Below are 15532 nucleotides of genomic sequence, written 5' to 3'. Positions count from 1 at the left end.
GAAAAAGCCGAACTACATAATGTCTGGAATGATGGCTGGCGGCATCCCGGCTTGTCTGGGTTGAGGAGCTGGAGAACAGCTCTGGCGGCACTTACGTGAGTCCAGAGTGTCCTTTAGGTGGCTCACTTGAAAGACAATAAAACTGATATTTAGCAGATTGCTGTCTCACACCCGAATTGCCAGAAAGGGGTACAACAGCCTTCCAATGACAAAGTCCTTCGGTGAGAAAAGGAGCTGCGAACTACAGTGATGGAGAAATAACTGTAACCAACACAAAGGATTAGGAGACAGCCAATTTCTGTTTCTACAGTACTAGAAAATGCCTAAGCTTGTAGACTTTTATTCTTTCCGTGCCATTATTCCTTTGTCATCTTCTTAATCTGCATGCGGTTGTTCTGCATTTCTTTTGGTATACAGAAATACAAAAAATGCAAGAAAAATTCAAAAAGAGGAAAGCCCTCTAAATAGTTGGTAAACATCTTTACCTTTATATTGTTTGTAAAATTTTAAGAAATATCCAATGTAAAAATTGTAAAGATATCTTTTCTGTGAGCATAACTATAAAATCATGAACAAACGCTTGCATCAGAATTACTAATGTTTAAATTCTGGGATTGTCTGCTGTAGCTACTAAATCCTGTAGCCATCACAAATACCTCCATAGCACTGACCTCATGATTCTCAGGACTCCACAAGCTGTAAGAAGAAACTCTTGTGAATAAAGGCTCCATACACTTGAAAATCTGGAAGAGTTTTGCAGGTGTGCAGTCTGTCTAAATACTGTTTAACCACTACTCATCATGCTTAGTGGGTAATGGGAGAACAATAGCACATTCTACAATATAATTACTGTAGTTACAGAGCAGGGATCACTCCACATCAAACCCAACAAGTTATAAAATAACATCCATGTATCCTTAGTATATTTGGGTATGACATTACTGTTTTGAAGTCTAATTACTTTTTGCACATCCTTGTCTCTAAGCTCTGTATAGTGTGAAATTAAAGTCTTTTTAGACCATGGCGAGCTTCTGTTTATGGTTTGAAATCCACACTGCCTTTGCTGGTGGGGATGCTCTTACTGCTGCCTCAGGAGGCTCCTGGAAAGCAAGCAATACTGTGTTTTTCTGAAGGAGCAAGGAACCAGCTCAGAAAGGGTTAAGTGGCTGGAGACCAGATGCAGCTGGGCCCTGTTAATCTGCAGGGACCAGCTGCTTTGTATAAAAAAGAAAACAAGAAACAGAGTGGCTAGCACTGGGGGAAAGCTGGGGGTATTGAATTGCTTATGTTCTGGGAAAGGGAGTGAGTGTTTGTATTTCAGATGCTCAGTGCTCTGGAAGAGCAACAAGAGCTCTGTAGGTATTTGGGTTTGGTTGGGAAAGCTCCTGTTGCTGGTGGTGACTGACAGTCCATCCACAGTACTGGCTTTTAGTGCTCAGGTGATCCTGACATTATGGTTTTCAGGGTAGAAGCCCAGAGTAACTGATCAAGACAGGTGTAATAGGCTGCAAACCAGCCTTGGTTTCATTTGAATGCTTTTGAAAGATGGAAGAAGATTAATGGAAGCCTCAGCACCTTCTGGGTTCCTGATGCAAAAGCCAGGGTGACTCCTCTCTTATTTAGCAAGATCTCAAGCAAAATACTTCTGTTTTCTCAAACATAATAACTTCATCTGCTTCAATGTGCATCATTGCAAGGATTGTACCTGTGAATGCTACCTCTGCATCATCCACTGTAACACTTGCCTGTGACAAATGGGGTGTAGGAAGAAAACCCCCAGGTAGTTTTCACTATATCTTTTAAGTATTAATTCTAAGCAAGTTCACTGTTCAGCTTACTGTAGCTGCTTTGAATGAAATCTAGGCAGAAGTTAAATTGCATAATACTATGTACAGAGCTATTGAAATATATTTAGTGATTCCATTAGAAATCTGCTGTTGAGCAAGGCAGAGCATATGGAGAGTAGTTGGTGAAAACCCGATTAAACATTTATATGGAGTATATTTTGATTTAACTTGCATAAATAATTCATTATTTTTGTTTTCTTGTTTTCTTTCTTTCAAAACCACCCTTTTCTACACCTAATGTGCTAAAAATAATGCAATGGGTAAGCAGGGGGAGTAAGTGGGTACATTGTACGTACCCATCTGTGACAGGGGCTCTCAGGTTTGATAGTCCCGCATTCTTTAGAGAAACAAAAAATGCTTTATTTCTATCAAATCCACAGTAGTTTTCTTTTGTCCCTACGTACAGCAAAGTAGCAATGTTCCAAGGGCAGTAATTATTATGCAGAAGTGAAGTTATGCTGGGAGTCCAGATCAACGGGAGAATTTCCCAAAGCTGAATGGGATTGCAGCTCATGTATCGGATGACTGATCTATTTTCTAAATCGAGTAACAGTTTTAAAGGGAAATTCATTTCTGAACTTTGCAAAGTCTGGGTTTGATATTCTAGTTCAACCTCAGTTTTTGTACTCTGCTGGGATTCAAGGTCTGATTTGCAATAACACTGAAGGTCTTTTATGACTTCTTGATATTAATAATGTGGTATAATGTAGGTCTAAATCCTGTTTTAAGGCCCCCTCTTGCCATTTAATATATGAGGGAATTCATGCTCCTTCTTTCAGAGTTGATCTAAGGAAGCATTCAGGCACCCCAAAGCACAGATTTTCCTCTGAAACTCCTGTGAGCGAGGTCTTTCACAAAAACTGCTTCTCTTTTCCCTCCTACTGAGTTTCAGACTTCAAACGCTGGCAATTTCCAGTGCCATCTTTCCTTGTCTCCTCATTACAAGTGCGATTTCATTACCTGTGGAACAACCAGTGCTCACTCACCGCCATCAGCGCTGTCCCCAGAGCCCTTCTGTGCTTATGCCACTTGACCCAACAGTGTGCCTCTCCTCCATGGCACATGGGAATGTGCATCTCCACATCATTATCAGCAAATGGGGCTGCTGCGGGGTCATTAGCACACAAGAGTCACACTTTTGTCTATACAAACAGTGTTGCCTTGCAAGCTTTGCATGGCTGTTGCTATCCTGTGAATCCTGAGTCCTGCAACCCTATGGCATTGGTCAGTGTGGTTCAGCAGGGAATTAAATTACAAATTATCAGGAGAGAGAGTCTGTCAGAGTCTTTTGAAACAGAAATATCATGTCATGAATGGATCATGCTATGTCAAGTCTTAAAGGGCCTTGTGAAGCTGCTCAGATAAAAGCTTCTGATAGTGTTAGCTTGCCAATGTATTAATCATTATGTGGTGAAGTATAATCCACTCTGACTCTGAGAAGCTCTGCAGAGTGATGCTGGTATTTTAGCCACTCTGTGGACTGATGCTTCTGCCTTCTATGAAAGCCGGCTGTTAAACTGCAGGAGTGTTCTCCAACAAAAAAGAATTTTCTCAGCCTGTGGTTTTGACAGCTACATTTCACTTCTGTCCTCTCTCCAACCTGCTGGGAGAGGCTCCATGCCATGAGCTAGAGAAGTGCAGGTAGGAACACGGTGCTACCAGCCTATGATAGAGCAGGGCAGTGCAGGTAGCAGCTCAGTGCCATCAGCTGGAGCAGGGTGCATGCAGGTAGCAGCCTCCAGGTTCATGGCACTGGGAGATGCTGCGGTAGCGGCAGCATGTGGGGGAAGCGATGCTGGTGGTGAATTTCATTAAAAATCTGAGATGTCTATGCACACAGCCTTATTCACAGTTTTTTCTGTATTGTGATTTTAGGATATAACAAGGTGTTAACAAGAAAAACATGTTTTCATTAAAGCTGTATACAAAATGTATCTTTGCCCTGAGCCCTTCTGTGTGTTTATTTTTCTGAAACAGTCTGTTCCTTAAAGAAACAAACAAAAACTGAAGCAGGGAAAGAAACTTTTACTTTCTGTTTCCATCCCCTTTGGTTCCCACCCAGGGCCAGCCGTGGGCTGCCAGGTGGGCCGGGCCGGCCAAGGTTAGTGCCTTGCCTTGCCTTGCCTCGCCTCACCTCACCTGTGGGTCTCATTTCGTTAAGCTGCTGTAAACATTTGCTCTGTTTTCCTTCTCAAAGTGAAAACACAGTAAAAATAATGGCTGCCATAAATACTGCACTAAACACTTTCTAAAAGGTTATAGTTCGCAGCTGTGAGGTCGCTGCCCTCCGATTATGATGCAGCAGTAAGGCAAGATGCCTGTCCTCCCCCAGACAGGGAATGCATTGCCTGCCCACTGTGCTGCCAGCATTTCAGCTCCGTGGCTCAGCACAGGGAAGTCTTGGGGTCAGATCGAGGATGCCAACCTGCTATCGCTTCCTCTGTATTGTCTATGCATCCCATCAATACTTGTACATACATGTCATTCCTGCATCCCATCACATCCATAAGCTGTGGGTAGCAACTCATTGAGGAGGGTGACTGGGAAAGCAAAATGGGGGGAGAGCAGCAGAAGATGAGTTCAGCTGTGGTGGAGGAGGAATGCAGAGGATGTGTGAAAGACAGCAAAAAACAAGCTTACAGCATCTATGGGCAATGGAAAGAGGGGGGCAAATCAGCTGCCTAAGGGGTGCAACAGACTAACAGCACAGCAAAGAATGTAGGAGTACAGAGGTAATACAACATGGAAAAGTGGAAATACAAAACTACAGAAACTGGAATTTTGCTGTAACATTTGCTGATGTGCAGTGGAGAGAAAAAGGAATGAAAACTGGAATTTTAACAATGAATAGATTTAAAAAGTGGTAGGCTACAGTTACAAACATAAGAAAAATATCTACAGGACTAAGCTGGGTTTCATAAGGAGTCATCTAAATGATGTGGAGAAGGGGGGCTTACCTTCTGATGAGCGATGTGTGATGGGTGAGACCTTAACTTTCCTTCTCACTGAGACTTCCTGGGCTAATTCCCTCCTTACCTGTCCAGGTAAAACTGCCTTAAAGCCAAGCCATTTGGGATCAGAAACAGGAGCTGTAGACTTGCGGGAGAAGAGGAATAAGATCAGACCTAAGAGGTGGTGCTTGTGGCTGTTTGTAATTATATGTCTGTATCTACAACTGTGAACAAACTCTCTGTTATGACGTGACAGCAGTTAAGGCAACCTGTTTCATCCCATACTCCTGAAGCATTAAGAATCCTTCTGGCGTATGTGCTGCACTCAATCTGTTACAGGATGGATTTTCTCATTTTTTCCTACTTTTTAAGTGTAGGTACATCAGAATTAGGCAGACTTTCCCATTCTGTCCTCAGTCTTAAAGTCATCTTTGTGATTATAAAAATATATGGAGAGGCTTTGGTTTTTGTCAGATTTTAAGAGCATGAAGCTAAAATCATATCAGTCCAAAAAAATAAATGAACACCCACTCTCTCTTGATTATGAAGATTGACCATTAAAACCATTAGACCTGCTGTGAGATCTGAACCAGATGTGCTGCCAAGATAGACCCATGGAGCCACCCACACCCTGGGGAGAATTCCCAGTATTTGGATGGAGCACAAGTGGGGCTGTGCTCTTTTCTGATATTAAAGGTCCTTAAATTCACAGTCCGCTAAGATAAAGCAGAAGGCAAAGAACAGACAGCTACATGCTGAGATCAGTCTGGTGAGGACTGTGAGCATTGACCTGGTTCTCAAATACTGCAGGACCTCAGGTTTGTTCCTGATCACTTATCCTGCTTCCAACTGTTATGGTTTTTATTCCTTAACCACAGATTTTGCTGGGGAAAAGCAATGGAGAGCATTTGCGGACAGCGTGGTCCTTATGAAACTGGCTGGAAATGGTGCAGCCACACTCTACATCCCAAGCAAGAAATTCACCCTGGCTAGAGTTTTACATTCAGTTTGGGAATTAATTCAGTACTTCTGGCTTTTTGCATACGCTACTGATTTGGAGAAAGGAAGAAAGGGAATACTTGTTGCCAGGTTACTATTGTAACTGGGCACATGAAAAGTAGTTTTAATCCATGCTTAGTTTAGCTGGCAACTATCTTTGTCATCTGCTTGGAAGGCACTCAGTGAGAACAAGGAAAAGAGTAGTCTTGTACCTGCAGCAAGAAGGGAGACAGAACTGAGGGGTACATTACCTCTCCCATCTGAAATGCACGGGGTGAAGATGCATAAAACTTAAACCAGTCAGTGTGCATGATGTTACTTGCACTTGAGGACACACTGTTGCTACATAATGTTTATTTTTTTCAGATCCATTAGCACTGCACTTTCTTGGAATGTTTTATTCAAGAATTAAGGGAATACTTTCCCTTTGCTTTGTGTTTATTACTTAACCTTGATATTCTGAACCTTTATTGCTTAACCTTGGGAAACCAGATTGGTTATACCTTCCAGAAGTAGGTGGTTGCAATGTGTGAGGCACACAGCTGTCGTCAGTCTGTCTGTCTGCACAGGGCTTGGGAACTATTAAGGCTCTCAGATCTTTCCCCCCACGCCAACGTGGCGCGGGAGTAATTGGAGGTGTGCAGTGATGTTTCTCCTCCTTTGCCCTCCTTCACCAGCAGAATTAGCAGAACGACTGGGCTTTGCTCAGGACTTCTAAGCTTTGACTTTTGTCTTTTTCTTCCTCAAAATGGTATGTCTAAATAAGTCTCTCCAGAGGAATTACTTGCCCAGATCTTGCTTTGCTTTTATTTCTAAGACTGCAAATGCCTTTTATGCAGCTGGCAGTAATCATTGCAACAACGAGAGAAGGGTCCACTCTTGCCAACCTCTACCATAGTGTCAAGAGAAGCTCTTTTGTATTTCGTAAATTATGTCAGGTGTAAAGTAGGAGAGCCAGTGCAGAATGTGATGCTCTGGGAGTCACTGACAACCCATACATGGTAGAACAGCACTGAGCCTGCACCCAGATGTGCCTGAGGGACGTCCCATGGGACCAGAATCCAGCAGAGCAGGAGGTGAGGGAAGTGGAGGGAAGAGGGAAGGGAAGGGAAGGGAAGGGAAGGGAAGGGAAGGGAAGGGAAGGGAAGGGAAGACCCATGAGCCGTGGAAAATGTTGAGAATGAGACACTAGGGGGTGGTGGGAAGTTCCCTGGTGGAAGTGCCCATGTGGCTGTACATCCAGTGGCTCCTACATTCATACAGGTGTTGCTTCTGAGCTTGGTACATCCATGACTATTGGTGATATGCTAAGCAGTGTGCTGGCTCCTCTGAGCTATCCAGGAAGGAACAGATCACTGCTTCTTGAGACTGCTTTTTTTATCTGAATGCCCGACAGCCAACATCCTTGTACATCCCCTCTTAAAACATTCCTTTGTTTACAGGAAATGCCAATTCAAACCAACTTGCTATTTTAACTGCTATTGGGTTAAAGTGGTAACTAATGACAAATAGCGTTCAATACATGTCTAAAAATAAAATATTTTATTGTTCTCTACTTCAAGTATAACCAACATTTCTTTGGGATCAACTAAATGACTTTTGTTGCAGGAATTATTACTGGGGCAATTTCCGCACACTGTTACAAACAGACTAACCCAGTACCTACAATTTAAATAAATCAAGCCAGATGAGAAGGTTCAAATACACAACGCAAACTTGACAAAATAGCAACATGACATAAAGGGATACTGTAATATCTTCATGATAATGGTTGCAAGGGCTTCTGTATACAAAATGTAAAAGACCTTTTTTCTGCATGCTGCCATATGTCCACTGCAATTTGTGGACATATGGGCGTAGGACTCTCTCATGTGTAATGTATATCACACAAACAAAAGTAAAGCAGGAGCAAAGGGCTAATATCATGAACACTGTTTAAAGCACAAATTAAAGTGTTTGTTGTGAAGAAAACATGGGTGTACTAATTAATAGCTCAAGATTACCTACTGGCAGTGGCTGTGACAGCCTCAAGTTTTTGAAAGGTTTAAATAAAAGACAAAGCTGCACAGAACTAAATCTGTGACTTTAAATCTAATTGTGTAGATAAAGTCTCCTTTTGGGGGAAATCTCTCTGGCTGATATTTAAATTGCACTTTGCAGTGTGACTTAATGTATCTGCAAGTTTATATGTAATACTAGTTGTCTCTATTGCTTTCTGACGTTGCTCACTGGATGGGAGAGCAGGGTTTCAGGCAAAAAGGACGAGTAAGAAAGCTCATAAGAAGTTTTCATGTTGTTGAAAATATTTGGAACACAAATTTTATTTCCTAGCCAACAAGGAAGAGATAATGTACATCGAGTGATATATACTTATTTTGCTTTCATTTCTCTTGAAAGCAGAAGTGGCCTGTTAGATCTTGCTTTGCGAACAAACAAAATGGTGTAGGCTTAACCCTCACCTCTTTGAGAATCAGGATGATCTATGTCAAAGCTGGTGCCTTCTTCGCTCAGTAAAGTCAGCCATTTGTGTCGTCTTACTGAGAGCTGCAGGCTGAAGAAAAGGGTAGGAAAGACTACCTGACACCCAGAAAGAATGGCAAACAAGCTTGAGAGTTAAGTATGAACAGTATCACAGAGCGTGCTACCTCACTCTATTATCTTAAGGATTAGCTTTAAATTTTCTCTTTTGCTTTGCAAGCAGGGCTGGAAAACGACTCTAAGTTAGGGAAGGACAAAAGGATTTTTATGGCAGATAGAAGCTGTACCCTGAATATTAAGAGCACAAGTGAGATCTGCAGCTAATGTGTGCACAGCAACTTGCTTCCACAGGAGAGACACCAATTTCTCCCCCAGAGAGATTAATCTCCTCATAGATGAGTCATTCGAGCATAAAGAAATATTCTTTGGACATGGTGCACCAAATGGAAGCTCATACATCAGACAATGATGGTGTATTATATTGAGATGTTTATAGGATTGGGACATGCCAGCTGGGATGTGCAGCTTTAAGGGAATATATAAAAAAAAAAAAAAAAAAAAAAAAAAAAAGGATTTAAGGTGGATCTGCAAAGAAAATCACTCAGCCAACACTACAAATGAGCATACATTCACTTCTCACCTTGTATGTTCTATTTCCAGAGAAGGGGGGACATCGGTTCTTACGGAAAATATTTACTCAGATTGGTATCTTGGCTTTTTTCAGCTACATGTTCCAACCTTTGTGACAAAATAATAGGATTGTTGCTCCTTGTGAGAGCTATACAACAAGGAGCATGCTCTGGCCAGGCCTCACATCATTGCTGTAACTCAGATCCTTTCTGATATTGTTATGTTAATAGCAGTCATACTGACAGTTTCTATAATTCCTGCAAAGGCTGTGAACAACTGCAATCTGCCAAGGTTTTCTGAATACATTTTTGGAGAGCAGGTTGTTAACAAGTATTCAGAGGCATGAACTGTTAACTTTTAGGCTGGAGAAGGTAAGAGAAATGGTGTAGGTTTTCTTCCTTCTGCAATTCTCCTGAGCATCACATAGCATAAGCCTATCAGCTTACTATTAAAACATAATGGACTCGTAAATCTTGACCTACAAATCAATGAAGGTACATACTGCCTGGTGATCGCCTTTATTCATTTGACAGAATACCACTGATCACAGCTTTCTTGCATTACCAGTCCATGGGTGGAGGAGCACTGGTTAAAGTGAGCTTTCTCTCAAATCAATGGGAGCACTTCAAACATGCTTCCTATTTCTGCAAGTAAGTATATAGATGCGCTAAGTAAATTGCTATTAATTATTCTGTGCATAATTAACTTCCTCTGCACTTAGGCAGCACACTTCCCCATGTAGACAGACAGAAGCCTTGACAAGCAGAGTGATGTATTTCAAAAATTGTACTTAAAGGCTTTCCCAGCCTCATAGAGGGCCGATGTGCTCCTGAGTTGTGGCTCTATCAATTCACTTCAGGAAGGGGTAGGCAGGTGCTGCATGTCTATGTCTGAAACAGCACTGGGGCAATCTAGAATCACAGACAGCCTCACAAACACACCTCCACAGTGAGCTGGGAGGCACAAGTGTAAAACTGCTAGGGGTATATATAAGAATATGTCTTACTTCACAGAATCCCAGGATAGCTGAGGTTGGCAGCGACCTCTGGAGCCACTTGCTTATCCCCTGCTCCAGCATTGACACCCAGAGCAGTGCGTTCAGGCCCATGGCCAAGCGGCTTCTGAAGGTCTCCAAGGAGGAGACCCTATGGGCGACCTGTGCCAGTGCTTGAGGACTGCACAGCACAGCATTGCTGTCTGGTGCTCAGAGGGAGTCCCTGTGCTCCAGTCTGTGCCCATGGCCTCTTATCCTGGCACCAGGCACCACTGAACAGAGCCTGGATCCACCATCTCGGCACCCTCCCTCTGGGAATTTACACATATTTTTAAGATCCCTTCTCTTCTCTCTGCTAAACAGTCTCACCTCTCAGCCTTTCCTCATGCGAGAGTGCCCAGTCCTTTCATCATCTTCTCAGCCTGCTGGACTCTCTCTAGAGCTCCATTTTCTTCACACTTTTCCTGCACTACAGAGAAGTATTTCTTAGCCCTCTCATAGGAAGTATCTTTCAGCCCATATTTGCTCTAGCCTTTGGAGTCAGGTTTTCCCTATGGGAATTTCTCTCTAACAGAGATGGCTTAGATTTCATGTTCCAACCTTACAAGTGGCATAGTTTTCTCTTTGCAGTACATAAATCTGTTTATATTGGGTGCTGCCACAGCCCTTAGAATAAAGTAGAGTTGCTGAGGTTTTTTGCCCTGTGGTACTGCCTGAATGTGTAGCGTGAGGTGGCCATACACTGATGCCTGGAATAGCTGCTCTGACCCCTTCCTTGTGATTCTTGCTTGAGTAGGAACTAGAACAAAAACAGATTAACCCTCCAGAAAGTTTCACTTTAGTGAAAACAAAAAGACCCACAATCACAAAATACCAACCAATCTTTTCCAAGACTTTGTCCTTTTCATTTCCCATCATCTTCTTTCTAACAGGCAAGCATTTCCGTGCAGAAAAAAATAGTATACAATGGTATATATATATATATATATAGTATACAATACAAACTGGCAGCTTTTTGCCTGCTATCTGTACTGTTCCAGACTTGAGGGTGAGAGTGTTTACCTTGTAAATTATCATCTTTTTATGTCATAAAAATTTCTAGTGGTAAATAACGTCTACCAGGCAAGCTTCCTGCTTAGAATATTTAACTCTACTTCATTTCCCTGGCAGGAAATCTGGATTCTAAGAATATTTCAAAGCATGTTTTAATGGATGGTTGTGAAACATTTTCAATTTTAAGTTCTACTTACCTATATCAGGAGAACTGGTGGTTTTTTTTCAATAAATTTTTTCATTTAAAATTCATTCTTGCCTCAGAAACACATTATATTTTTGGTACATGATATACAGTAAGGAGAAATCATGCATATTTTATGTGCAACACATATTGAATTTGTAATATGTGTCTGATAATGACTTTGTACTAAGCTCCTATTACTCTACAGTCACAATGTAATTCCTGTCCTGAGCAAGACAGAGTCTGCTTTAGTGCTACTTACTCACTTATACAGTTGTAGGAAACCTATAAATCTGATAGGACTCTCTGATGAGACTTTAATACACCAAGGAGAAAAATAATACATCATGATAAAATGGAATCCAATACTTGTTTTATTCTGGATGGTCATTGTCTTTTAGTGGTTGAAGACTTTGTTCAGGCTTATGTACGTACTGAGTACGCTTTGTTTGATCACAGAACCATAGAATTAAAGAATTGTAGATTCACAGAATGGCTTGGGCTGGAAGGAACATCGAAAACCATCTAGTTGCAGCCACTTGTCATAGGCAGGGCTGCCCCCCCACAAGCTCAGGCTGCCCAGGGCTGCATCCAGTATGGCCTTGAATGCCTCCAGGGATGGGGCATCCACAACTCTCTGGGCAGCCTGTGCCAAGGCAGTACTGCCCTCTGAGTAAAGAATTTCCTCCTAACATCTAACCTAAATCTCCCATCTGTTACTTCAAAGCCATTCCTTTGGATGGCATCCCTTCCTTCTGTTGTATCAACTGCACTACTTAGTGCAGTCTACAAACTTGCTGAGGCTGCACTCAGTACAACTGTGGAAAGATGTTCTATCTCCAGTAAGACATACTATTTCAGATATATTTGGAAAATTTTTGACTAAACATGGCTTCACTTGGCAGAGAGAATTTTTTAACGATTTCAGCAGACTGAGTTGGAACAAGTGCTGCCATAAGGAGAATCTAATTATTAGATTTGGAGATTTATGTATGTATATTTATATATGTATCTGTAAAAACATAAGGGAATAAATATAATGGACGCCTGATATCACTGTAAGTCCTGCATGAAATAAAAGCTTAGCAAGAGCAAGGAGGTAGAACAAGTCTATGAACAGCATAGAGAATGAGAGCTAGGAGTTATTCATTTTCCCACAAGATGGTTTTGACTTCCCGCCAGAAGGTCAGCATCTGATAAAGTGTTTTTCACTGGTCCCTTTCTTTTTTTTTCCATGATCCTTTGGAAAGTGAAACATCTGGGCTTAAGCTGGTAGAGGACAGTCGCAGATTTTGACTTCCACATAATTCCACTGAGAGAGTGGTATATATAGCTAACATTTTCACATGTTAAATAATAGACATAAAGTCTTTGTTAATGCTCTGCAATAAATAGTGGTGTCATTTTTATGGCACATTTTACAGTGAAAAAGGGAATCCTCTTATTTCAAAATACAACATCAAAATATGATCTTATTAACATCTTCAAAGGGAGAGTCAGTAACTCCTCTCCCTCTCTTCCCTCTCCTCTTCCCCTCAATTCTCAGCTTTTAGTGAACAAAAAGAAGCTCTCCATAGAAAACACATCTCATCCCTCATAGAAATCCGGCACAGCTGGACTACATTCCTGCCATGCAGGACAGCATGTTGCTGTATGTTAATTTTCTCTATTGCTGCAAGCACGCATTTAAACATTTCCCTCAATCAAAGCCTATGGTCTGGAAAACAGGCATAATTTTTACTGGCATCTCCTTCTTCTGAGACTTAGTAATCTGTTCAGGGACTGGCACACATCCGGGACCTCCTCCAAGCCAGTTGCTTAGAAAATTGGAACAAATGTATCCTGAGTAAAGAGATTTGAAAAGAGTTCCCTCTGGGATCCTCTCAGTTGCGTATAACTGGGTCTAGGCTTGAAGATGCTCTAGACTAATTCCAAGAATTTCTGGGCTATCCAACAAAGGAAGTCAAGAAATTGGTGCAGGAGGATCTCATGACTGTTACCTAAATATTGCTTCTGACATTTCAAAGAATTAGTACAGTTCCAAGAAGGTTAGGGTTCTGATTCCTGGAGATATAAATGCTACTGTAATATTCTTGAATACCATCACCCCTCCTTTTCCTTTCCTCACTTGCAGTATCCCTGGGCAGTTGGTCCTCCTTCTGCAGTGACCTGCACATAAATATCCTTCATCCTTATAAGTTTATAAGTGTATAACTGCTAAGGGAAAAAGAAAATAGTTGGAAATGAGTCTGTGATTTGACTGGCTTTTCTGACTGAATGAAGCAGTCACATACATTTCTGTAGACTCAGGCAGCAGGAGCAAACTGTTGCACGTATATATCAATGCTGGAGAACATTTACCTGGAGAACAAATTCTTTCTGTTTGCATTGCAACTAATGTCAGAACAATCAGTAGATGAGATTAGAGGAACTGTCAGATCCCCATAATGAAGCTAAAGAATGTCATCAGGTTGTGGTCAGTGAGATCATAACCACAATTTAAACCCACAGCTGTGATAGATGTGTTGGTAGCTGCCATTATTTCAGGTCTAAGCAGGAAATACACCGATGTACAAGTGTCTTCGCATGAAAATTCCACATAAGATGCAAACAGCAGCATTTTCATGCAGGATAGTAGCGCTAGGTAAGAAGCATAAGGCTTGTGTTACATTGCTCTTATCTGAGGGTAAGTAAATCTAATTTTTGAGTCTGAGATCTGTCAGCTGATCAGTGTATGAACTGTAATGTCATTGTCCACGTAACATTTTTTGTTTTCTTCTTTGTTCTACCACCCTAAAAAAAGAAAGAGGATAGAAAGAAAGAAAAAAACAATAAACCACAAGTTGATGTGCATCAGAGTTAATGGATCTTGGTTTCCTACAGGTGTGCATCCCTCAGCAGACTTTGGTGTTTAATCAGAAGTTAAATTTGGCAACACTTTGTCTGTGCTTCCAGTGGAAACTTTTACAACTCTGTCCAGTTTTGTTAAAAATGGCCAAAAAGATCAAAGATTACAAGCAAGAAATTCTTCTCAACTGTGTGAATACACAAATTTAATTTCTTCAGAAAATCAGGACAAAAATGGACTTTGATACCTTGATCCAGCCATCAGGTACCAATCAATCAGACAAAAGAACAATAGAAAAATGACCTCAAGAAAAATTCAAATGATTAATAAAATATTTAAAATTTGATTCTTCCTCAGTTTGAAAGGGTGAATTAATGAACACATCAATCAAACTCCTGAAATCCTGAAACCCTTCAATTTACTCTTATTGTAATTGCATGGCAGAAAAATAGCCTTCACCCAGAGATACACACTAAAATGTAATTAACCTTTTGTTTGTGGAAGAACTTTCTTGGGGAATTTCAGATGCTTATTTGGGGTTCTCCAGAGGTATTGAATCTTTAACAAAGACATCATTTTTCATCAGTGTTCGTTTGTTACTGGAGTTAAATGGATGTTAAGAAAGGAAAAAATCTAGCTAAAAACATTTGCTTTCTGAGTTGTCAGATTTCTTTATTCTCTCAGGATGTAACTATTTGACTAGTTCTGCAATTAACATGCTGTCCTCTAGGGTAGACAAGACCTGGATTTTTAGCATTATGCTACTTTAAAATAGGCAAAAATCTCTCTCTTACTTTGTTAAGGATGGGTTTTTTTTTTTTTGGCTTAGAAAATTCTTCAAGTCTGTCATAATTGTGTACACAAATACAGAGAAACAATAAAGAAAAAAACCTTATTTCCTTCTCTCCGGTTGATCTTTAGCTCCAAAAATCTGTAGAGCCTTATATCTAACCCATTCTATTTGTCTGGGGGTGAAAGTAATCTATAAGATGGTGAAACAGATATTCAAAACAAATTCATGGAGGAAGTGAAGTACCTACAGAAGCCTTCACTGACTTGTTACTCTAACATGAGTTGCATGAAAATCAATTAATTGATTGAGTTAACTGACTTAAGTAATCTAATATTGATGAATCTTGAAGAATTTTGGGGGAGATAAATCAGTAGAGCCATAGTCTCCACTGTTTTAGAATCATATTGCATTCACAGGAAGAGAAAAGTTCTCTTACATGCTAATACAATTTGATTTTAGCTGTGGGATTATAAAATGGTGATAGTGACATGTACATATATTTATAAAGAGATCTACATATAAACACAAGATGTGTCTTAATAGCTCTAGTTTACAAATGCAATTGAATCTTAGCTTGAATATCTTGAGGACTTATCACAGAGATGTTTTGAAAACTGTACAGGAGGCCCAACCCACAGATCTGGAAATAATTCTAATTTGACTGTTAATGTGGTAATAGCAATACATATCAGGACAGATTTTGAATTACAGTATTTTGGGGATATACTTATAACAGTGAAATATTTGGATTCGGA

Source organism: Lagopus leucura, unplaced genomic scaffold, assembly GCF_019238085.1.
Source record: "Lagopus leucura isolate 7727_CA_CO unplaced genomic scaffold, USGS_WTPT01 Super-Scaffold_100002, whole genome shotgun sequence".
In the NCBI taxonomy this organism is placed as follows: domain Eukaryota; kingdom Metazoa; phylum Chordata; class Aves; order Galliformes; family Phasianidae; genus Lagopus; species Lagopus leucura.
The sequence above is the reverse complement of the archived record's forward strand: the minus strand, read 5'-3'. Positions refer to the sequence as shown.